Below are 25,490 nucleotides of genomic sequence, written 5' to 3'. Positions count from 1 at the left end.
GCCCAAAACCCTCTAACAGCAGTTAAGGTGACTTCTTCTGGGAATGGGGGGCGGGACGGGATATGTTATAGATATTATTAAGAAATGATTTTAAGCAGATAGAAGGGACAAGGAGCCCTTGGAAAGTTTCTGTGTCTTTTAAAGCAGCTCCATAAACGTTTCTTGTCTAGCTGGACAGCCAGGGCTCTTAGAGCCCAGCAGACAAACTTTGATATGCAAATGCTGCCCATAAAAAGTTGGGTCCATTCAAATGTGGCAATTCCTGCCCTCTTTTCCTTGACCTTGCCTTCAAATATGCCTAGCAACATGGCTACCCCCACATAGCCCCACGTATGTAGAATATCATGGTGCCCTGCATTTGCATATTAAATGGCTAGGGTGGGAGGGCCAGTTTTTTCAGGGGCTATGTGAGTAACTTGCCTGGTCAAATCAATCCCCTGAGCCCTATGCAAATTAGACATCACCTCTTCCAGCCTCCCCATGTAACTGGCTGGTTTCCCCACTGCTTGGGGTTTCCTTGTTCAGCTTTGGAAACCTCCTCCCTCTGCCTCAGTACAGGGGAGCTTCTTCCTTCTTTCCTCTTCCTTGTCTATTATACTCTTGGTTTCTAAAACCACTCCACGTGTGTCCATGTCATTTTATGCAGTTCACATGAGAAGAGCCCTGGTACTCACTCATCGGAGCCATATCATAACGAGGACTAAATTGAAGACATTTTCGTAATATGAAGAGCTCTTAAAAATCAATTAATAAAAGAAAAATGGGGAAACGCGTGGACGGTTTGCAGCAAAAAAAACCCAAAACGTTAAACAAAGGTGAACAAAATGTTAAACACAGACAAACAAAATCTTTATATGTTGAATGAACAGAAACAAAATCATAAATGCAAATTAATACAACAGAGAAACCATTATTTTTCCTATAACACTACTAAGATTAAAACTTTGATAATGCTAATATTGGAAAGAGAGTGGATGTATAGCGATGCTAATTCACTTGGAAGAGAAATTTGTCAGTGTTTATATATATTCAAAGTGTAAGTGCCCTTGAATGTAGTCATTCCACTTCTAGGAATTTACACAGCTATACTTTCACAAAGGGCACAAAGAGTGCACACTGCACGATGGTTACTTCTAATGGCCAAAAGCAAACAATAAAACAACTAAATCTCCATCAATATGGGGTTAAATACATTCTTTTAAAAATAATTAGTCTAAATATACTGCTGCAGAAAGATACATTGGTGAATATAAAAGCAAATTGCATACAGAATCTACAATATAATCCCACTTGATTGTGTGTTTTAATTACGAATACAGAGAGTTTTAAACTCAATTCTACAAGGAAGACTGATAAATAAAATTACAGAAAATGGGCAGAATTTGCCACTTTGCTATCATTGTGTATCTTTCTGAATAGTTTGAAACTTTGTTTTAAACCACAAGCCTAAATTATTTAAGAAACTCTTAGTTTCTTGGAACAAAAACCTTAGTCTACCTTAGTCTGCTCAGCACCTTTCCTCTATCCCTACCCCCTTCAATGAGGGAATTACAGTTAGATTGTTTTGTCACAGTCTGCATTTCATCTTGGATCACCTCATCCAAACTTGCTAACATTAAGGTTCACTCTTGGTGATGTTAAAGTTCTATGGGTTTTGACATTCCATATTTGCATTCTCTTAACACTGTCTTCCATAGAGATGTTTTTAATTTCAATGAAGTCTAATTCGCCCACATTTTTCTTTCATTTATCTTGCTTTTGGTGTTATATCTCACATAGAATTTATCCTGTTTTTGTTTGGAAGTTTTACAGTTTTGCATTTTATATTTAGGTCTAGCATTCATTTTTGTGCATGTGAATATCAAATTGTTCCAGCACAACTTGTGGAATTGAATTGTGTTTGCACCATTGTTAAAAAAGATCAACTGACTATATTTGTGTGAATATACTTTTGGAGTTTATAATTCTGTCCCCATTGATGTATGTGTCTATTATTTTACCAATTGAAGATAAGAATCTTAACTTTCACAAAGCAAAGGGCCAATGTCCAGACTTTCTTCCCTCATCCAAATTCTTTCTTCCCTCATCACTTTCTGTGCATCATTATCTCTGACAGGAAATACTAGGAGTAGGAAGAATAGTGAGTAGAATCTTGGGGGAATCTACTGTGGCCATTCAACAGCTTAGCACCACCTGAGCATAGATATATTAGGATACAGTAAGACCACAGGTCTCTGAGTCAGGGAAGAGACAACAGTTAGGTAAAAAATACCTTGTTACAGATTTCTGTTGGTTAATTGCAGTCCATCAATTTTTAAAATAATTGTATTTTACCAGGAGCTATTTTATTGTTAGCTAAAGTTCTACCCAAATTTTGGCCCTAGGATGTTTGAAATGTCTGCTACTTAATGTTTTTCTGACTTCTAGAAATTATACAGGGATGCTAGATAAAGCAGGTAAGTGCTGTCAACCAGATGTCTTCCTGAACCTGATGCATTTAAAGAGGCTGTGTAGAGGTAGAAAAACGAATTTTAAAGATAATGTGCCTATTGCAAGTACACAGACTTTCTCTCTCTCTCTCTCTCTCTCTCTCTGTCTGTCTCTCTCTCTCCCTTTCTCTCTCTCTCTCCACATTCCTTCCTTCCTCCCTTTCTTGTTTGTGATGGCATCTAGCTCTGTCAACCAGGCTGTATTGCAGTGGGATGATTTTGGTTCATAACAATGTTCACCTTCCAGGTTCAAGCAGTTCTTCTGACTCAGCCTTCCAAGCAGCTGGGATTACAGGCACTTGTCACCAGGTCTGGCAAGTTTGTGTATTTTTAGTAGAAATAGGGTTTCACCATGTTGGCCAGACTGATATAAAACCCCTGACCTTAAGTGATCCTCCTGCTTTGCCCTTTGAAAGTGCTGGAATTACAGACACAAGGCAATGTGCCTGGCTCATAGATTATTTCTTAATATTTCTGAAGCCATATATTTGCTTTTGAAGTAACAGTTAAGCAATATACGCTAGCTATATTAAAACAGTGCCAGCACTTTGAAAAATTAGTAAGTAAAGCACAGGCTTCAATAAATATACCTCTTTTGCCACAAGTTTGGCCTGAATAACTTCATTTCTACAAACGTAAGCTTGTATACACCATCTAATGTCTGCTAATGCCTTGATTTCACACTGACTGTATTTTTCCAAGAATGTATCTAAATAACTTAGCTCTCCCTTAGTACATTAAACAAACAAAAAAAAAAAAAAAAAAAAAAAAAAAAAAAAAAAAAAAAAAACCACATCTTGTCTGTTTACTTTAGGCATCAAATAGCAATTTATTAATTTTGGAGAAAAAGCAAGCTCTATACAGATATGAGTTCTATCGTGTGGAGAAATTTCTAGCCAAAAGTTCAGGTGTTAAATGAGAACAACTTGACATTAAAAATGTGGATAACTGCCATGTTGCTACCTATTAACCTTCTGAATGTTCTGAAATTTTTGATTCAAACGTAAAAGATTTTCCATTGTATGAATTCACCTCCTTTTTGGATTTACCTTAATATTTTCACATATTTTTTCATATTTCATTAATTTCCTAATTCTGTATCTTTATTTTATCTTATTGTCTAACAAGCATTTTGTGAATGTATTTATCTTTTATTATTTTAGAACATGATGGAAGACAAATAATTCTGATAAAAGATGCCCAGTATGCAAACATCTATGAAATAATTTTTTAAACAGCAGAATATACTTGAATATTTATTCTACTCAACAATTTCAGCAAAAGCAAAATTTTTCTAACCCCAGCTGTAATCTTTGAAAGCTTTGTCTTTATTTGGCTTGCTTATTGTAATACCTTAGCAACTTTCAAATTGTAAGATAAGATATATGCACAGTATGAATGCATAATGTAGTGTGCCAATACACATGTGTGCCTGTGTTATATGTGTACCTTCAAGCTGTAGTCAAGATTAGCTCTATCCCAAATGCCATCAATTGAGTTTTCTCGCTTGGTACCCCCAAAATAGAGACTGCCTAGTGTTTTATTTTTCTATATTAGTGTTTTACAGAAATATTTAAAAAGTAATGGGAAAAAAGGAGAGAATAAGGAAATACATGGTTTAGTTTGTAATTATGGATTAGCTAACTGACTTCACTTTACTAATGCTTACCTTAACTTGAATCAATGAAACTTTATATAAGCTTTTTAAAATCCTTCTGATATAGGAAACAAAAGATTGAGTTAAGAAATCTTCAAATATAATATCAAATAATTTTAACATGTGTTTTTAAAATAATTTTCTTGAGAGATTGTTCAACACTGTTTTTCAAAAGTACCAGAGACTCTAGATTTTAGGATATTTAGCAGCATTTCTAAACTTTCAGTACTAGATGCTAGTAACAAGCATACCAATTCCACTTCAAGTCATAAACTCAGCTTACAGTGAAATCTAAAGTGTAATCTACTAACCTATAAAATCCCTAGACAATCACAGTGACTATCTGTTACTTGTATGAGTTCATCTTCTATAATTATTTTCCTTCCACAACCTGCTTCAGCCACAGGGACCTGACTATTTTTCAACAACTTAAGCAGGCTTCCACCCGGGATCATCATACTTGTTGAACTTGCTGCATGTTTATATAATTATTTCCTTATCATCTTATTTAGATATTTACTTGAAAGTCACTTTTAAGCAAATTATTGTACATTTGTTTTATATAAAACCAAAATGTACTTTATACTGATCTTGTCTCACATATTTTATGTGGAATATAGAAACTTAATTAATAAAAAGCAAATAAAAAACTACATAACATAACCACTAACACAAAAACCTAACACCTAAAATCCCAAATTGGAAGTATAACACATAATTTAAGTATTTTAAACAACAATTTTAAGATAAAAACATAAATCTCATATATAAAAATAAACTGAGATTAGAAAAAATCAATGCTTTGTAGATACAAATGTAAAAAAAGTGCAGGGAAGACAGCTTCAAACCCTGCAAAGAAACCTTAAACCTATCATAAACAGCCTGAACCTTGGAAATAAATAGTTCATATTAACCAAGTGAACGTGTAATCAAGAGAGACATTTATAAAATTTTAATTTTTAAAAATTTACCATAGTATCTCCTAATCACAAATGAAGGCTTATCAAAATTGAAATACAAATTTTCAGTATGAAGCCCTGAATCCTGCTTCTGGAAGGGAGTAAAGAAGCCCTTACTTGCTAAGGTATTATGTTTTTTTCTAGTGTATATAGGGGATACACGAAGAATTGATGAAATACTTTTACTTCTGTTTTGCCTAACCCAGAACTCACTCTTCATTGAAAATGCCAAAACTTGGTCATAAATATTTAAGTTGCTGAGAACAAAGAATACAGTTTTTATACAATAGACAAAAAACACAAAAATCAAAAATTGAAGAGATCTTTATTGGAAAAAATCTGAATATTCAAAAGCAGTTTAGTGTACTGAAAGATTTAGAAAATCGTGTCCATGTTCATGACGGAAAATTTTATCAAAAAATATATAAAACTATACGTTAGTTCTTAACTTTATCTATAGTTTCAGTGTGAGAAGAAAGTGAAGGCCAAGACAGAATTATAAGCAATCCCCCTGAGAGTTAAAGAAGAGTGTTAATACAGATCTAATTTTTAAAAAATTATAGTTTTAAAATTGCTCTTATTCAAAATGCTAATGGAACACAAGCTAAGCGTTTATATCTAATAAAGCAGCTTGGAGAAATGAAGAAAAACTAGATTTCAGAGTTAGCATATTTTGACATTTTGAATATTGTTTTCTGCAAAACAAAAATGTAAAAACCAACAGAAACACATGACTAACGTAAAGTAAATGCAGAAACTGAAATATCCCAAATTTTATATATAAAGAACTTAAAACAACAGTTTTAAGTACGGCTAAAGAAAAGTGACACAGAATTGATGAAAGAACAACATGAGAGCAACAGTGAGACAAAATATTTAAAAATATGAAAATTTTGAGATAAAGAACACAATGACTGAAAGAAAATCTAAAATAAAGGAGTTTAACCGCAGACTTGAGCAGGAAAATATTCAGTCGATTTTAAGAAATGAAAACTGAAATAACCCAGTCTGAGAATTGAAAAAAAATTAATTAAAAAAATGCTAAAACATCAATAGAACACCATGAGCTATACCAATACATGCAATATGGGCATCTTATATATACAGTAAAAGAAGAGGAAAAAAAATCTGAAAGCAAAAAGATGGCTGAATATTTCCCAAACTTAATTAAAAATCTAAATCTTCAACCAGAATATAGTCAACGATAGCCACATCAAGAAACCTTATAGTCAGTCAAGAGCTAAGGCAAAGAAAATTGTAAAACCAGAAAGTTATAAGCAACTTGTTATGTTCATATGAGCCTTGATTAAAATTAATGGATGATTGTTCATTAGAAACCATGGAAGTCAGAAGGTGGTAGGATATCAAATTTTAATAGAAAAAAATGCTATCAAACTTGAAATCTATAAATGATAAAATGATACTCATGTAAAAATATCTAGATAAAAGAAAGCTAAAAGAATTTGTGACTAACCTTCTTTAAAATTGTTATTACTATTACAACCCTGGCAAAGTTATCTATTATTGAGCACTCACTGTTTACATATATAATATGAGATAATAATATAAATTTAGAAGAATAGGAAAGCAAAAAAGCAGCACATTTTTATATTATTTTAATTGAACTTCAGGTTATTGAAACAAGTTAGTGTTATTAAAAGTAGGCTATTTTAAATTTACAATAATCATTGAAGTTCCAATTATAACTAACTATAATATAAAAAATACATATTTTTTTTTCTAAATTAACCAAATTTTTAAAATGAGCAAACAAGGAATTAAGGATAAAATAAAATAATTAAAATATTGACAACAAGGAACTAAATCTCAGAAGAAGTAATGTTTGACTTGTAATAAATTTAAATATGGACTCATCCCTAAAAAGACAAAGACTGGCACAAATGTACCTTTAATGAAAAATTTATTTATATTATTTCTATGAAAGTCTTTCTTTGGGTATAATGACACAGAGGCCAAAAGTAACATGATACAAGTTCTGGGAAAAGCATGACAAGTGACTCCAGAGCACTATACATCTGTCACTTCAACTATACAACAGGTGCAGGGTCAGAATTGGTAAGATGCAATTTTTTTTGGAATCCCAGAGTCTATCTGAAGGTTTACAGCATCCAAAAAAAAAGATATGTATAGTAAATAATAATTAAATTTTATCCATTTGATAGCATAGATAAACAGCAGCTATTTATTCTTTATTAACCACCTCTGTGGTATGCTGCCTTGCAAATAATTCTGGAGCACTTTGCAAAAACCAGGAGAAACAGAAAAGACCCTGCATTTTAAATCTCAGAAGGACTTGTACACCAATTTCTGCTTCTGATTATAGAGGCCCTGACATAGGTGAATAGCCATTGTTTCACTACCCAAACATTTTGCAGGCCTTTCCTCCTCCTGCTCGAGAAATTATCAGAATATATAAAGAGAAAGAATATACATATATATATATTTATTATACTTTAAGTTCTAGGGTACATGTGCATAACATGCAGGTTTGTCACATATGTATACTTGTGCCATGTTACTGTGCTGCACCCATCAACTCTTCAGCACCCATCAACTCGTCAGCACCCATCAACTCGTCATTTACATCAGGTATAACTCCTAATGCAATCCCTCCCCTCTCCCTCCTCTCCGTGATAGGCCCGGGTGTGCGATGTTCCCCTTCCCGAGTCCAGGTGATCTCATTGTTCAATTCCCACCTATGAGTGAGAACATGCGGTGTTTGGTTTTCTGTTCTTGCCATAGTTTGCTGACAATGATGGTTTCCAGCTGCATCCATGTCCCTAAAAAGGACACAAACTCATCCTTTTTTATGGCTGCATAGTATTCCATGGTGTATATGTGCCACATTTTCTTTCTTTCTTTTTTTTTTTTTTGATATGGAGTCTGGCTCTGTCGCCCAGGCTGGAGTGCAGTGGCCGTATCTAGCTCACTGCAAGCTCCGCCTCCCGGGTTTACGCCATTCTCCTGCCTCAGCCTCCAGAGTAGCTGGGGCTACAGGCGCCCGCCACCTCGCCCGGCTAGTTTTTTGTATTTTTTAGTAGAGACGGGGTTTCACCGTGTTAGCCAGGATGGTCTTGATCTCCTGACCTCGTGATCCGCCCGTCTTGGCCTCCCAAAGTGCTGGGATTACAGGCTTGAGCCACCGCGCCTGGCCGTACCACATTTTCTTAATCCAGTCTGTCACTGATGGACATTTGGGTTGATTCCAAGTCTTTGCTATTGTGAATAGTGCCGCAATCAACATACGTGTGCATGTGTCTTTATAGCAGCATGATTTATAATCCTTTGGGTATATACCCAGTAATGGGATGGCTGGGTCATGTGGTACTTCTAGTTCTAGATCCTTGAGGAATCGCCATACTGTTTTCCATGATTGTTGAACTAGTTTACAATCCCACCAACAGTGTAAAAGTGTTCCATTTCTCCACATCTTCTCCAGCACCTGTTGTTTCCTGACTTTTTAATGATTGCCATTCTAACTGGTGTGAGATGGTATCTAATTGTGGTTTTGATTTGCATTTCTCTGATTGTCAGTGATGATGAGCATTTTTTCATGTGTTTGTTGGCTGTATGAATGTCTTCTTTTGAGAAATATCTGTTCATATCCTTTGCCCACTTTTTGATGGGGTTGTTTGTTTTTTTCTTGTAAATTTGTTTGAGTTCTTTGTAGGTTCTGGATATTAGCCCTTTGTCAGATGAGTAGATTGCAAAAATGTTCTCCCATTCTGTAGGTTGCCTGTTCACTCTGATGGTAGTTTCTTTTGCTGTGCAGAAGCTCTTTAGATAATTAGATCCCATTTGTCAATTTTGGCTTTTGTTGCTGTTGCTTTTGGTGTTTTAGACATGAAGTCCTTGCCCATGCCTATGTCCTGAATGATATTACCTAGGTTTTCTTCTAGGGTTTTTATGGTATTAGGTCTAACATTTAAGTCTCTAATCCATCTTGAATTAATTTTCATATAAGGAGTAAGGAAAGGATCCAGTTTCAGCTTTCTACTTATGGCTAGCCAATTTTCCCAGCACCATTTATTAAATAGGGAATCCTTTCCCCATTTCTTGTTTTTCTCAGATTTATCAAAGATCAGATGGCTGTAGATGTCTGGTATTATTTCTGAGGACTCTGTTCTGTTCCATTGGTCTATATCTCTGTTTTGGTACCAGTACAATGCTGTTTTGTTTACTGTAGCCTTGCAGTATAGTTTGAAGTCAGGTAGCGTGATGCCTCCAGCTTTGTTCTTTTGACTTAGGATTGTCTTGGAGATGCGGGCTCTTTTTTGGTTCCATATGAACTTTAAAGTAGTTTTTTCCAATTCTGTGAAGAAACTCATTGGTAGCTTGATGGGGATGGCATTGAATCTATAAATTACCTTGGGCAGTATGGCCATTTTCACGATATTGATTCTTCCTATCCATGAGCATGGTATGTTCTTCCATTTGTTTATGTCCTCTTTTATTTCACTGAGCAGTGGTTTGTAGTTCTCCTTGAAGAGGTCCTTTATATCCCTTGTAAGTTGGATTCCTAGGTATTCTATTCTCTTTGAAGCTATTGTGAATGGAAGTTCATTCATGATTTGGCTCTGTGTTTGTCTGTTACTGGTGTATACGAATGCTTGTGATTTTTGCACATTAATTTTGTATCCTGAGACTTTGCTGAAGTTGCTTATCAGCTTAAGGAGATTTGGGGCTGAGACAATGGGGTTTTCTAAATATACAATCATGTCATCTGCAAACCGGGACCATTTGACTTCTTCTTTTCCTAACTGAATACCCTTTATTTCTTTCTCTTGCTTGATTGCCCTAGCCAGAACTTCCAGCACTATGTTGAATAGGAGTGGTGAGAGAGGGCATCCCTGTCTTGTGCCAGTTTTCAAAGGGAATTTTTCCAGTTTTTGCCCATTCAGTATGATATTGGCTGTGGGTTTGTTATAAATAGCTCTTATGATTTTGAGATACGTTCCATCAATACCGAATTTATTGTGCGTTTTTAGCATGAAGGGCTGTTGAATTTTGTCAAAGGCCTTTTCTGCATCTATTGAGATAATCATGTGGTTTTTGTCTTTGATTCTGTTTATATGCTGGATTACGTTTGTTGATTTACCTATGTTGAACCAGCCTTGCATCCCAGGGATGAAGCCACTTGATCATGGTGGATAAGCTTTTTGATGTGCTGCTGAATCCGGTTTGCCAGTTATTTTATTGAGGATTTTTGCATCGATGTTCATCAGGGATATTGGTCTAAAATTCTTTTTTGTGTGTGTGTCTCTGCCAGGCTTTGGTATCAGGATGATGTTGGACTCACAAAATGAGTTAGGGAGGAGTCCTTCTTTTTCTGTTGATTGGAATAGTTTCAGAAGGAATGGTACCAGCTCGTCCTTGTACCTCTGGTAGAATTCAGCTGTGAATCCGTCTGGTCCTGGACTTTTTTTGGTTGGTAGGCTATTAATTATTGCCTCAATTTCAGAGCCTGCTATTGGTCTATTCAGGGATTCAGCGTCTTCCTGGTTTAGTCTTGGGAGAGTGTAAGTGTCCAGGAAATTATCCATTTCTTCTAGATTTTCTAGTTTATTTGTGTAGTGGTCTTTATAGTATTCTCTGATGGTAGTTTGTATTTCTGTGGGGTCAGTGGTGATATCCCCTTTATCATTTTTTATTGCGTCTATTTGATTCTTCTCTCTTTTCTTCTTTATTAGTCTTGCTAGCAGTCTATCAATTTTGTTGATCTTTTCAAAAAACCATCTCCTGGATTCATTTATTTTTTGGAGGGTTTTTTTTCTGTCTCTATCTCCTTCAGTTCTGCTCTGATCTTAGTTTTTTCTAGCCTTCTGCTAGCTTTCGAATGTGTTTGCTCTTGCTTCTCTAGTTCTTTTAATTGTGATGTTAGAGTGTCAATTTTAGATCTTTCCTGCTTTCTCTTGTGGGCATTTAGTTCTATAAATTTCCCTCTACAGACTGCTTTAAATGTGTCCCAGAGATTCTGGTATGTTGTATCTTTGTTCTCGTTGGTTTGAAAGAACATCTTTATTTCTGCCTTAATTTCGTTATGTACCCAGTAGTCATTCAGGAGCAGGTTATTCAGTTTCCATGTAGTTGAGCGGTTTTGATTGAGTTTCTTAGTCCTGACTTCTAGTTTGATTGCACTGTGGTCTGAGAGACTGTTTGTTATAATTTCTGTTCTTGTACATTTGCTGAGGAGTGCTTTACTTCCAACTATGTGGTCAATTTTGGAATAAGTGTGATGTGGTGCTGAGAAGAATGTATATTCTGTTGATCTGGGGTGGAGAGTTCTGTAGATGTCTATTAGGTCTGCTTGCTGCAGAGATGAGTTCAATTCCTGGATATCCTTGTTAACTTTCTGTCTCATTGATCTGTCTAATATTGACAGTGGGGTGTTGAAGTCTCCCATTATTATTGTATGGGAGTCTAAGTCTCTTTGTAAGTCTCTAAGGACTTGCTTTATGAATCAGGGTGCTCCTGTATTAGGTGCATATATATTTAGGATAGTTAGCTCTTCCTGTTGAATTGATCCCTTTACCATTATGTAATGGCCTTCTTTGTCTCTTTTGATCTTTGATGGTTTAAAGTCTGTTTTATCAGAGAGTAGTATTACAACCCCTGCTTTTTTTTGTTCTCCATTTGCTTGGTAGATCTTCCTCCATCCCTTTATTTTGAGCCTATATATGTCTCTGCATGTGAGATGGGTCTCCTGAATACAGCAGACTGATGGGTCTTGACTCTTTATCCTGTTTGCCAGTCTGTGTCTTTTAATTGGAGCATTTAGTCCATTTACATTTAAGGTTAATATTGTTGTGTGTGAACTTGATCCTGCCATTATGATATTAACTGATTATTTTGCTCGTTAGTTGATGCAGTTTCTTCCTAGCCTCGATGGTCTTTACATTTTGGCATGTTTTTGCAATGGCTGGTACCAGTTGTTCCGAGAAAGAATATTTTTTCCTAATTTTTCTTCTTTTCCTGTTAAAATGTCAGACATTTGTGTACAAAAACATTCAAAAGTAAACATATATAAATAAAAAGTTATGATAAATAAGGATATTAACCATATCTTCCCCAGATGGTGCAGGCTCAAAGAAGACCTAAGAAGTTCAGTAAGACTAACTTCCAGGAAAGGAAGGGCCTACATGATAAATAAACAAAACCCTAGCCAATCTCAAGGAAAGAAAATCTGAGTTAAAATTTTACAGCATTTTAATATTTAAATGCCCTTTTTCAGCATTAATAGAATCACTAATCATAAACTGAAAGAGAAAAGTAGGGCTCATTCTAAGAAAAGAAAATAACTTACAGTAGCTTTTCCTACACAGCCCAAATGGCAGGCTTACTAAATATATTTTTCTAAATTAATGTTTTTAGGAAGGGAATAGAATAAACATAAAAGCACAGACAGTCATGAACAAAAAATTAGTAATAAAAAGAGGTCAAATTATTTTAAAAACTAAAAAAATTCTAGAGATGAAAAATAAAACAATGAAATAAAAATCCACTACAGTCATTTAAAAGCAGACTTGAGCAGATAGAACACAATATCAGCAAACTTAAAAAAAGACCAGTTGAAATTTTAAGTAAGGAAGAGAAAGAAAAAAAAAATAAAGAAATGTGAACACAGCCTAAAACATGTGGGATACCATCAAGCAGCCTTATTGATGCATTTTGGAAATTCAAAGAGAAGAGACAAAGAATCAGTGGACGATTTTTAAAAATAGGGGTCAAGACTATCACAAGGGTGAGGAAAAAAACACCCGAGAAACTCAATAAACTCCAAGTAAGAAACTCAAACAAACACACTGAAACATACTTGATAATTCAATCTTTTTAAACAAAGACAAAGAGAATCTTGAAAGCAGCAAAAGAAGTGACTAGTCATGTACAGAGGACCCTCAAAAACAAACAACTGATTTCTTGTCTAAAAATTCGGAGGCCAGAAAGCAGTAGACTAATATATTCTAAGTGACGTAATAAAAAACATTCAATCAGAAATTTTATGTTCAAAGTGTCCATCAAAAGTATGAGAGAAATTATGACATTCCCAGATAAAAGCTGATTTTTTTTTTTTTAATACTAGACTACCCTTTGGGAAACGCTTTATGGGGTACTTCATGGCAAAATGAATGGACACTAAACAGCAGTATGAATAAATATATATTAAGGTAAAGATAAATACATGAATAATTTTAAAATATGTATAAAAATTAACATGTACACCTCCACAATTGTTTCTCCACATAATTTCAAATACACACACGTTATATATATATATTTATATATTATATTATATATAATATATATAGTGATTACATATATATATATAATCACTAACTTGTGTTTTTTACATTCAATATATAAAAGTATAATTTTGAAAACTCAATAAGTAAAATAATGGGGGCCAGGCTATACAAGAGTAAGGGTTTTATATATTATTGAAAGTAAATTAGCGTAACTTTAACAATGTTGTAACTTTAGAATGTTCGATGTAATTGTCAGAGCAACCATAAAGGAAAGAGTAACAGGCAGGTAGAAAGCTTTCTGCACTACACCAGAGTAGGATTGGTGAATTCAGCTTATCTTACCTGAGAAACCAGTTATCTTGGCACCATGAGACCAAGCCCAAGTTGTCCCATCAGGGAGTAACTGTGGAAGAGCCTGAGGTATATAGCATAGCTGTTCCTTAACACAACTTTTACTACAACAGTGGTCACAAAGTGGAAGAAGCTCATCCATACTTAGCAACGGATAAAGCGCTAGAGGCAGAAAGAATGTAACTATGTGAAGACCCAACTGAAACAAATTTGGCACAGCAACTGTCCCAAATCTGTCTCTTTCTTCATGGACTCCCAGGAGTCTGAGGTTGAAACTATTGTTTACGCAAGACAAGACAAAAACGGGAAGACAGAGCATTTGGTTCAGTGGAAAGGTTATGACAAAGAAAGTGACACTTGGGAACCAGAGCAGTACCTCATGAACTGTGAAAAATGGATTTATGTCGTTAACAGATGACAGACTGATAAGCAGAAAAAAAAGGACACAGGCAAAACAAGTAGAATTTTGTCAAACAATGCCAGAAAAAGAACTTCCAGATCTACCAACATCAACTTTTCTAAGAACTCTCCCAAAATGCTGTTGACTGGCAAACTCCACAAGTCCAAAAGACAGCCAGTGGGTTGCTGCCAGCCAGAACGTCAGGAAAAATGCAGCTTCACACCTCTTTCACCCAAAGAATATGGAGATAGTAAATTCGACTGTCAAGACACTTGTACCTCAGAGCCCCTTTAACAGCAAGAACAGTGAGTGACCTTCAGGAACCTGACAAATTAAACCCTACGGCACCAGATTAGCAGGACACAGGGGTATCCAAAGTGGCAGCAGAGAAGCCTGTCAGAGCTTTATCAGGTCCCAGTGCAGGACAAACTGGAATAGAAAAAAAGCCCACTGATACAGCCACTAATGTCTCAGATGTCTGCATCCGTGGTCACAGCCTCAGCTAACAAGGAAGGTGTATTGGTATTAATGGACCCATTAACATCCAATGGAACAGCAAATATGCATACACCTGTTCCAAGAGTGAGAGGTGGGTAAAGATAGGTTATTGGTAATAAAAGAGACCAACCATTTATCAATATGATATATTTCACCAGAAGGCTAACAGAAATTGCCAACAGATACAGAGACATTGTAGTGAGGAAAGAGGATGTATTCACCTAGATATTGGTATCAACGAGATTGACAGAAGAAAACACACTGAATACAGAAGTAATGAAGTAAACCATGAATGCTCTGAATAGGGCTGCTGTGGATGATAACTTGTGCTGTTCAGTGCAGCTGACAGTGTCTTTTGCTCTGGTCTTGATTTTGGATAGTTCTTGAAGCAATTAAGAAATGACAGAAACAGAACAAGCATTGAAATGTTGGACAACATCAAGAATTTTGTCAATATGTTTATTCAATTTAAGAAGCCTATTGTTGGCCGGTTGCGGTGGCTCACACCTGTAATCCCAGCACTTTGGGAGGCCGAGGCTGGCAGATCACAAGGTCAGGAGATCGAGACCACGGTGAAACCCCGTCTCTACTAAAAATACAAAAAATTAGCGGGGCGAGGTCAGGAGGCTGAGGCAGGAGAATGGCGGGAACCCGGGAGGCGGAGCTTGCAGTGAGCCGAGATCCGGCCACTGCACTCCAGCCCGGGCGACAGAGCGAGACTCCGTCTCAAACAAAAACAAAAACAAAAACAAAAACAAAAACAAAACAAAACAAAAAACCTATTGTTGTATCAGTCAACGGGCCGGCCATGGGACTAGGTGCATCAATACTGTCTCTTTGTCACGTGATTTGGGCTAATGAAAGCCTTGATTCCAGACTCTTACATGACATTTGGACAGAGTTCAGATGCCTTTCTAGTGTTACCTTTCCCAAGATGACGAGTGAAGCATTTGTCAATAAAGTGTTGATTGGTGGGTGAAAGCTGACAGTATAGGAGGCATGTGCCAAAGGTCTGGTCTCTCAGGTGTTTTGGACCGCAATTTTCACGCAAGAGGTTATGATTCATATTAACAAGCTTGCCTCATGTAATCCGGTTGTGCTGGAGGAATATAAGGCCCTTGCTTGCTGTAATATTAAGATGGAGTTGGAACAAACCGATGAGAGAGAGAGTCGAAGTGCTGAAGAAAATCTGGGGCTCAGCCCAAGGGATACAATCCATGTTAATGTAAGTGCAAGATAAAATTGATGAGTTTTAATTGTCAGTCTGTTTGTTCAGACACAATAACTGAGCTAAGCAGAAGACATTATTAGCTTCAAGATGTCCTAAGCCATCTTCATAACCCAAAACAATTTCCCCCATACCTAAGGCTTGGAAGGAGAAATAGGAATATCCAAGCTATTTATTTAATATTATCAAGGAAGTTTTAAGTACTGTAACTTTAAAATAAACAATGAAACAGCTTCTTTGCCAAAATGTCATAATTTCATGCTCATACAAGCCCACATATAAAAGCAGACTGATAAGTACTTGACTGCTCTTTCAAGTTCTAATTTTTATATATGGCTATTACTCTATATAAAAAAAACAGAATTTTTATTTGTTACATTGAATGACCAAAAAATAGATAATTTATTTTTTAATTTTTATATTCTACTATGCAGGGTTTAACAGGGTATGAGGCAGCCTGAGCTCCTTTCCCCAAAATAGAGACATAGAAATATCTGAGATAATGCCCTTCAATTTATAGTGGCACAAATACCACAAAGACACAAAATGCTAAATTAAAAGGATAGTTATTTTAGGATAAATATTTCCAACACAAAATTCACTGATGATTACTCTCCCAAACTGAACCTAAGTTACAATGTATGCTGAAATATCAATTCACTTTCTTTTTCTTTATAAATTTCTAGTTTTTACCCAGTTAACATGAAGAAATCTTTATCTCTCTGAAGCAAAACTCGTACAATATTAGTGAATCACGGAATCATTTTGGTAGAATTATCCAAGTGTTAATGTTTACAACATATACTTTTGAGTTAACTTTGAATATGTTCTATTTAATAAGTTAAAATTCTAAACGTATTATTAAAGGCAGAAATTTCTTCCAAAGCAAAGAAAAAATATGTACACTATATATGACATTTAAAATTACTGGTGTTTGCTTTTATGTGCACACAATATCTTAGAACACGCTACATGTTCAGCTATCCAGAAGCTCTTGGAATCTTGTACTCCTGGGTTTTTATGGAGGCTCTATTATGTAGGTATGATTAAGTAATCCACTGGCTAATGGTGATCAATGTGACCTTTGTCACAGGCACAGAGATAGGTGCATGAATGAGTGACTGTTGAGTCCAACCACCACACATAACTAGGCACATTGGCTATGATGAGTTGAGCAGGTCCAGGAGATGGCAGAGGGGCCAGCTCCCTGAAGGTCTTCGGCTGAATTTGGCATACCACAAGCTGCAGGCACTGGGGAATGCAGTGGAATCCAGAAGCTTAGAAATGCCAGAAACTGCAAAGCCCCAAAGAGGGTGTCACAACTCTATCTTTGGAAAGTTTAGGTCTGAGTTCTTTTAGGCTCAAAGCTTTGCTGTCTTTTTTTTTTTTATGGTAAGCAACAATGTGGCAAGTGGGAGTTTGTGAGTTTCAGCCCTGCTTGTGTTACTAATTTGTCAGTTTTGCCATTCAGTCCTGAGTCCTTGTGTGATGTCCTGGAAGAATGAGGTTTGTAAACAACAACAAAAAAAATTATGGTAAATATGTGCTTTATTGAGTGACAGTACAGTTTGCAGGAGATGTAAAGTGGGCAGTTCCTTTTTACAAGCAGGACATCCATTTGTCTGTGCAACACTCAGTGAAGAGGAGAACCAGAATGAAGAGCTTCAATCTGCAGTCAGGTTGTGCTGACATCTCTGCAGCCCTCAGTAAGGAGGAGATGCAGAGTGGCAAACCTTTATCTGCAGGAAGGTTATTGAGTTGTCTCTGCAGCCCTTAATGAAGAGGAGACCTATCTAACTGTAGGCATGTAATTCCAGTAAGTGTACAACTCTCAGTGGGATGAGACCCACAGTTGGTAGCTCCACTTTGTAAGCAGGTTATCCACGATCTGCCTAACTCTGGAGTTCATATGACCTTCAGTGGGAAGAAATATTATGCTGATTGGTCAATGGGTGGTCATTGGGGAGCCCAGAAGGAGACATAACTTCTCACCCTCATCTCTAGAACGTGCAGCTTGGACCCCAGTCTTCAGAAAATCCATGGATTAAAGATGGAGTTTTAATGAGAAACTGAATCTTTCTGCCTAGGGGCCTGTCTCCTGCTATGCAGTTCATGGTGCCAAGACTGTTTTTGCAGAGAAACCTGAAGGCCTATACCAAGCTTCCCTTAGTCGCTACCCAGCTCTAGAGCCTCCTATGCTCCCTGGGGCCCAAAGACTAGAGAAAACCAACATGGCAGATGGTTTTTGTTTCAGCACAACCTCAAATGTAAGCACACCCGTTCAGGTCATAACAGCACTTAGGCTTGGCCAAAAAATTTCTTCAACATTAGCGGGGGCACTAGGAGCTGGGAGAAGCCAGACAATGAGATCAGACATTTCAGAGACTTTTTGGGAAGGATGGCTTCCCAGACCCCAGAAAGCACAGGGATGCCTGAGTCTGCAGCTGTGGCTAAGCAGCTACAACTGTGCCTGAGTAGGTAAAGTTCCTACTAATTCCACTTGGATGTAGGTATGGCTTCTGCCTGTTCTTTGTTCCCATCAGCTTCATAGAGGGCAGAGCCCTGGCTGCCCCTCCCTCACTGCACCTGGCATTTTTTCAGCAGCCCCCCTAAATAGGCTGACACTGCCAGTACCTGCAGCAACTCTCCCATTCCAAAATAATGCAGGGTGAACCTGAGTTCTGACCCTCTAATCATGCATCTATCTTTTTATTGACAAGCCCCCACCTGAAGCTGTCAGTTATTAGCATATAAAAAGACAGCAATTTGGAGATTCCAAAGAACTCAGTATTTCTATGCAGAAAGCAGAGACAAACACCAAACATATTTCACAATCTTACAGCTACTAAAAAGAAAACCCGAGGGCCAGAGTGTTCAAGTGTTGAATTCTACCAAATGATCTAAGAATTAAAACAACTTATTCCCTTTTTCATAGTTAATTTTAAAAGAAAAAAGGGCAGGTTGAACATTGCCAATCAATGTGAAACTTTAGTGAGGACATGAAACAAGTAGAAAACTCCACAAAAGATTCCTTAGCACAAGCTTTGTTTTATGCACAAAACACATTAAAATTACTTTCATGAGGTGAGAGGAAATAAAGAACAGAAAACTAGGAAGGGTTCTAGGTAGAACTCTTTTAAGCAGAGAAACAGCCTGAAAAATGATGTTGTAGGCACCTATTAGTGAACTAGAAGAGGAGGAAAGTCAGAGATATGTTCAGAGCTGCACTAATAAGAAAACAGGGAAGAATATGAAAATTCCTTTCTTGTTTTTGGCTAAAACATATGCACAGGTGCACAGAAAGGGGAACAAGACCAAATGTAGAAATACTTTTGTCATTTGTACAATCAGCAAGCTTCAAAAAAATAGACAATTCTGTCCTTGTGGGCATGATACATGGTAGGCTCCAGTGGACTCTGTTGGGACAGTTTTCTATTTTGTACATGCTTTGAACTATGACCCAAGTGTTTCTGAATCATCCCTTCAGCTTCTGCTTTTTCCAGCAGAAGCTCCAGACCCAACGTCCCAGACAATGCTATTACTTCAGCCTCTGATTTGTCCCAAGTCAGGTCTTGAACCAAGCTGATTAGTGTTTTCTACAAAATAGCCCACAGACAACTCAGAACATTTCTCTCTTTCCAGTACATAAAAATTTAAGACCCAGACTTATATTTCAAAACTCTCATGGACCCCCCCCTTTAATGTGGAGAGCTTTCTTCTTTTACTTATTAAACTTTGTCCTAACTAAACTTTCTGTCCAGGTTCCTTAATTATCTTGGACATGAAACATCACTTCAGCATGTGATCAGGTCAAGGTGTCAGGTCAAGATTTCACTTCAGCTCCTGCTTGGTCCAGGGCCAAGGGTGAAGGCCAAGCTAAGTTGCATCTATGAATCATCACTTCACCTCCTGATGAATCCCAGGCCAAGGTTCAGGGCCAAGTTGAGTAATGCTTTCTCCAAGACAACTAAGGACATTTATTTACTTTTGTGTCTTTACCAACCCTGAAGCCCAGTCTTATAGTAGGCAAACCACTTACCCCCCACTTTCACTGTAAAGAGCATTTTACTTTTACCCTCTCTTTGGGTCTGCACTACCTTTATGAGTTGTAACACTCAATGTGAAGGTCTGCAGCTTCCCTCCTGAAGCCAGCAACACTACCAACCCACAGTGAGGAACAAACAACTCTGGACACACCAACTTTATGAAATGTAACACTCAATGCGAAAGTCTGCATCTTCCCTCCTGAAGTTAGCAAGACCACGAACCCACCAGAAGGAAGAAACAACTCTGGACATGCCAACTTTAAGAGCTATAATACTCACTGCAAAGGTCTCTGGCTTCAATCCTGAACTCGAGTGAGACGATGAACCCACCAGAGGAAGAAACTCCAGACACATCTGAATATCAGAAGGAACAAATTCCAGACACATCATCTTCAAGAACTGTAACACTCACCATGAAGGTCTGCAGCTTCATTCTTGAAGTCAGTGAGACCAAGAACGCATTGGAAGGACCAATTCCAGACACATTTTGGCAACCACAAAGGGACCATCGACTATTGCCAAGAGGTGAGTACCATCTGACCTCTTTCACTTGCTATTCTGTCCTATTTTTCCTTAGAATTTGGGGGCCAAATACCAGACAACTGTTGACCAGTTAAAAGCAATTAGCACAGCCACCAGACTAAAGACACGGGTGTCAAGCTTTCTGGAAAAAGGGCTCTCTAATAAACCCTAACTCTTTGGAGTTTGGAGCATTGGTTTACTTGCAACAAGTTTCCACTTTTCCAGTACTTCTGGACTGAGCTGAGGGTTGACAGAGTGGAAAGACCTGCAGCTCCAGGGTTCTGACAAGTTTTCTGACTCTGCAGCCATAAACAGACCTCTCAAAGTTAGGTTGCCCAAGTGAAACTCACCCATCTATCCTATATATCCTGACCCTCATCTCCTGGGTCCTAATACGTGCCAGACAAACTTCCTCTCTTCTCTGAGGCCAGTCCCTCTTCTAAAAACCACTGCCTGTCTCTGATGCTTTTCTAGTTTCTCCTATCACAATGATTTTTAGGATAAACTTCAGGACTCTGTTACCTTCTTTAGGCACTTGGACTCACCAATCAGAAAGACATTATTTTTGCCCAAGGCCCCATTGTAGGGGGTACTATCTGGAATTTTAAGATCCTCCTCAGGCAAGCAGGCCTAACAAAAGCTATTCCTGAAGCTAGGACATGGGGAGCATCAGAAATTGTATCCTTCCTATTCTTGTAAGTGAGGCCAAAAGGCATCTCTCTTTCAACTCTAGAGATCCCTTCCCTCCCTCAAGGTATGGTCCTGCACTCCATTTTTGTGGCATAGCATCTTTATAGGACAGGGGTAAAGTCCCAATACTAACAGGATAATGCTTAGGACTCTAAGAGGTTTTTGAGAATGGGTTGGTAAGGGCCACTAAATCCAATTCTTCTTGGTCATCCTTGTGTTCTAGGAGGACAGGTAAGGGTGCAGGTTTTTGAGAATGGTTAGTAACAGCTACTAAATCCAACCTTGCTTCATCTTCCTGTGGTCTAAGAGGAAAACTAGTGTTTCTGCTGCTGCATTGGTGAGCACAACTGTTCCAATCATAAGGGTACAGGACTGTTGTGGGTTCTTAGCAGGAGGTGTTTCTGCTGCTGTGTCGGTGAGTGCAACTATTCCAGTCAGCAGTGTCCAGGGATTGTTGCAGGTTCATGGGCAGGGAGAGAAACAAACAAAAACTGTGGGCAGTTTTGTCTTTCAGATGGGAAACACTCAGGCATCAACAGGCCCACACTTGAAATGCATCCTAAGCCATTGGGTCCAATTTAACCAGCAAATGCTGAGAAAGAGGTGGCTTATCTTTTTGTGCCTATGGCCTGGCCCCAATACTCTCTCTGATGGGAAAATGGCCACCTGAAGGAAGTATAAATTACAGTACTATCCTGCAACTTGACCTTTTCTGTAAGAGGGAAGGCAAATGGATTGGAATACCTTATGTCCAAGCTTTCTTTTCACTGAGGGAGAATATACAACTATGCAGAGCACACAATTTACATTCCAGAGGAGGAGCTTTCATTTTACCCCCATATCCTAACCTCCCTATAGCTCCCCTTCCTATTAATGATAAGCCTCCTCTAATCTCCTCCACCCAGAATGAAATAAGCAAATAAATCTCCAAAAGACCACAAAACCCCCTGGACTATCAGTTATGTCCCCTTCAAGCTGTAGGGGGAGGGGAAACTGACCCAACCGGGTTCATGTCCCCTTTTCCCTCTCTAATTAAAAGCAGATCAAGGCAGATCTAGGGAAGTTTTCAGATGATCCTGATAGGTACATAGACGTCCTACAAGGTCTAGGGTAAACCTTTGATCTCCCTTAAAGACATGTCATTCTTTTGTTATATCAAACCCTGGCCTTTAATGAAAAGAATGTGCCTTCAGCTACAGCCTGAAAATTTGGAGATATGTGGTATCTTAGTCAAGTAAATGATAGAATGACAGCCAAAGAAGGGGAGAAATTCACTTCCAGTCATCAAGCCTTCCCCAGTATGGATCCCCACTGGGACCTTAACTCAGATCATGGGGACTGGAGTCATAAACGTCTGTTGACCTGTGTTCTAGAAGGACCAAGGAGAATTAGGAAAAAGCCCATGAATTATTCAGTGATGTCCACCATAACTCAGGGAAAGGAAGAAAATACTTCTGCCTTCCTTGAGCCACTATGAGAGGCCTTAAGAAAATATACTCCCCTGTCACCCAACTCACTCGAGGGTCAACTGATTCTAAAGATAAGTTTATTACCCAATCACCTGCAGATATCAGGAGAAAGCTCCAAAAGCAAGCCCTGGGCCCTGAACAAAATCTGGAGGCATTGTTAAACCTGGCAACCTCAGTGTTCTATAATAAGGATCAAGAAGAACAGGCCAAAAAGGAAAAGCAAGACCAGAGAAAGGCCGCAGCCTTAGTCATTACCCTCAGACAAACAAACTTTGGTGGTTCAGAGAGGACAGATAATGGAGCAGGCCAATCATCCAGTAGGGCTTGTTATCAGTGTGGTTTACAAGGACCCTTTAAAAAAGATTGTGCAATGAGAAACAAGCTGTCCTCCTCATCCATGTCCACTACGCCAAGTCAATCACTGGAAAGTGTACTACCCTGGAGGGAAAAGATTCCCTGGGCCAGAAGCCCTTAACAAGATGATCCAACAACAGGAGTGAGCATGCCAGGAGCAAGCGCCAGCTCATGTCATCACCCTCACTGAGCCCCAGGTATGTTTAACAATTAAGGGCCAAGAAATTGACTTCCTCCTGGACACTGGTGCAGCATTCTAAGTGTTAATCTCCTGCCCTGGATGACTGTCCTCAAAAGCTGTTACCATCAGAGGAATGCTGGGACAGCATGTAATCAGGTATTTCTCCCACCTCCTCAGTTGTAATTGGGAGACTTTTCTCTTTTTACATGTCTTTCTTGTTATGCCTGAAAGTCCCACACCCTTATTAGGGAAGGATATGTTAGCCAGAGCTGGAGCTATTATCTACATGAATATGGGGAACAATTACCCATTTGTTGTCCCCTGCTTGAGGAGGGAATCAACCTTGAAATCTGGGCATTGGAAGAAACAAACTCAAGCTCCAGTCTTAAACCTTCACACAGAATGAAAGTTTTCTTTATACATCACAGGGAGAGCAGGAATAGCTCTTGGAGTCCCTACTCAGACTCGTGGGACAACCCCACACTGGTGGCATACCTAAGTAAGGAAATTGATGTAGTAGTGAAAGGCTGGCCTCAATGTTTACGGGTAGTTGCAGTGGTGGCCATCTTAGTGTCAGAAGCTATCAAAATAATATAAGGAAAAGATCTTACCGTCTGGACTACCCATGATGTAAATGGCATACTAGGTGCCAAAGGAAATTTATGGCTATCAGACAATGCCTGCTTAGATACCAGGTGCTACACCTTGAGGGACTGGTGCTTCAAGTGCATATGTGTGCAGCCCTCAGCCCTGCCACTTTTCTCTCAGAGGATGGGGACCTGGTCGAGCATGGCTGTTAACAGGATGTGGTCCAGACTTATGTTGCCTGAGATGATTTCTTGGCAGTCCCTTTGGCTAATCCTGACCTTACCCTATATGCTAATGGCAGTTCATTTGTGGAGAGTGGGATACGAAGAGCAGGTTATGCCATAGTTAGTGATGTAACCATGCTTGAAAGTAAGCCTTTTCCCCCAGGGTCCAGCACCCAGTTAGCAGAACTAGTGGCATTTACCCAAGCCTTAGAACTGGGAAAGGGAAAAAGAATAAAAGTGTATACAGATAGCAAGTATGCTTATCTAATCCTACATGCCTATGATACAATATGGAAAGAAACAGAGTTCCTAACCTCTGGGGGAACTCCCATTAAATACAAAGAAATCATGGAGTTATTGTACTTAGTGCAAAAACCCAAGGAGGTGAGAGTCTTACATTGCTGAAGCCATTAAAAGGGAAGGAGAGGGGAGAACAGCAGCGTAAGTGACTGGCAGAGGCAGGGAAAGACCAGCAGAGAAAGAGAAAGATAGGAAGCCAAAGAGAAGGAGACAGAGAAGAGACAGACAGGAAGTCAAACACAGAAGGAAAGAGAGAAAGAGACAAAGGAGTCAAAGAGATATAAGTAGTAAAGAGAAAACAGTGTACCGTATTCCTTTAAAAGTCAGGGTAAATTTAAAACCTACAATTGATAATTGAAGGTCTTCTCCATAACCCTAAACCATTCCAATACCAGCTTGTTGACAGGTAAACAAGTGCGGAGCCCAAAAGCACTGAGGTCACTGACAACCTGTAACCTTCCTATCAAAAACCCTTAACCCAGCAAGTTTCCTAAAAGGGGGATCTAAATCTTAATTAATTACTATACAAAAGTCCAACCAGATCTAGGAGGAACTCCCTTCAGGACAGGACAATAGACTGTTCCTCCCTGGCGATTAAGAAAAAAAGACACAATGGTTACTCAGTAAATAATAAGGAAAGTTTTAGAAACAGAATTAGGAAAATTGCCTAATAATTGCTCTGCTCAAATTTGTGAGCTGTTTGCATCAGCCAAATCTTAAAGTACTTACAGAATCAGGACAGAGCCATCTATACAAATTCTAAGTTAATATGGACTGACCAAAATCTTATTAATAGCAAAGAATAATTGAAATACCAAACTTACAAGGTTTTCAACAAAAATAAATTTAGCTAAAAGGTAACAGTGTAATTAATTATCCTAACTTCTAATCTTATGGAAATCAGACCCTATCAGTTCCCCTCAAAGCTCAAGTCCTTCAGCACAGGTCCAAACAACTAATACCCCTACTTATAGGATTAGAAATGGACACTGCTACAGGAACTGGAATAGCCAGTTTATGTACTTCATTATCCTACTACCACACACTCTCAAAGGATTTCTCAGATAGTTTGCAAGAAATAACAAAATATATCCTTATTCTACAATCCCAAATAGACTCTGGCAGCAGTCTCTCTCCAAAACTGCTGAGACCTAGACCTCCTCGTTGTTGAGAAAGGAGGACACTGAACTTTCTTAGGGGAAGAGTGTTGTTTTTACACTAACCAGTCAGGGATAGTGCAAGATGCCACCTGGCATTTACAGGAAAAGGC

The 25,490-nt window shown here is 38.1% G+C and overlaps 1 pseudogene; it reads right to left on the bottom strand.

The window, feature by feature from the left end:
* LOC126947214 (centriole and centriolar satellite protein OFD1-like) overlaps positions 1-25,490 on the bottom strand; it is a 119,560-nt pseudogene that overhangs the window by 43,312 nt on the left and 50,758 nt on the right.

Source organism: Macaca thibetana, chromosome Y (assembly GCF_024542745.1).
Source record: "Macaca thibetana thibetana isolate TM-01 chromosome Y, ASM2454274v1, whole genome shotgun sequence".
NCBI classification, from domain to species: domain Eukaryota; kingdom Metazoa; phylum Chordata; class Mammalia; order Primates; family Cercopithecidae; genus Macaca; species Macaca thibetana.
The sequence above is the reverse complement of the archived record's forward strand: the minus strand, read 5'-3'. Positions and strand labels throughout refer to the sequence as shown.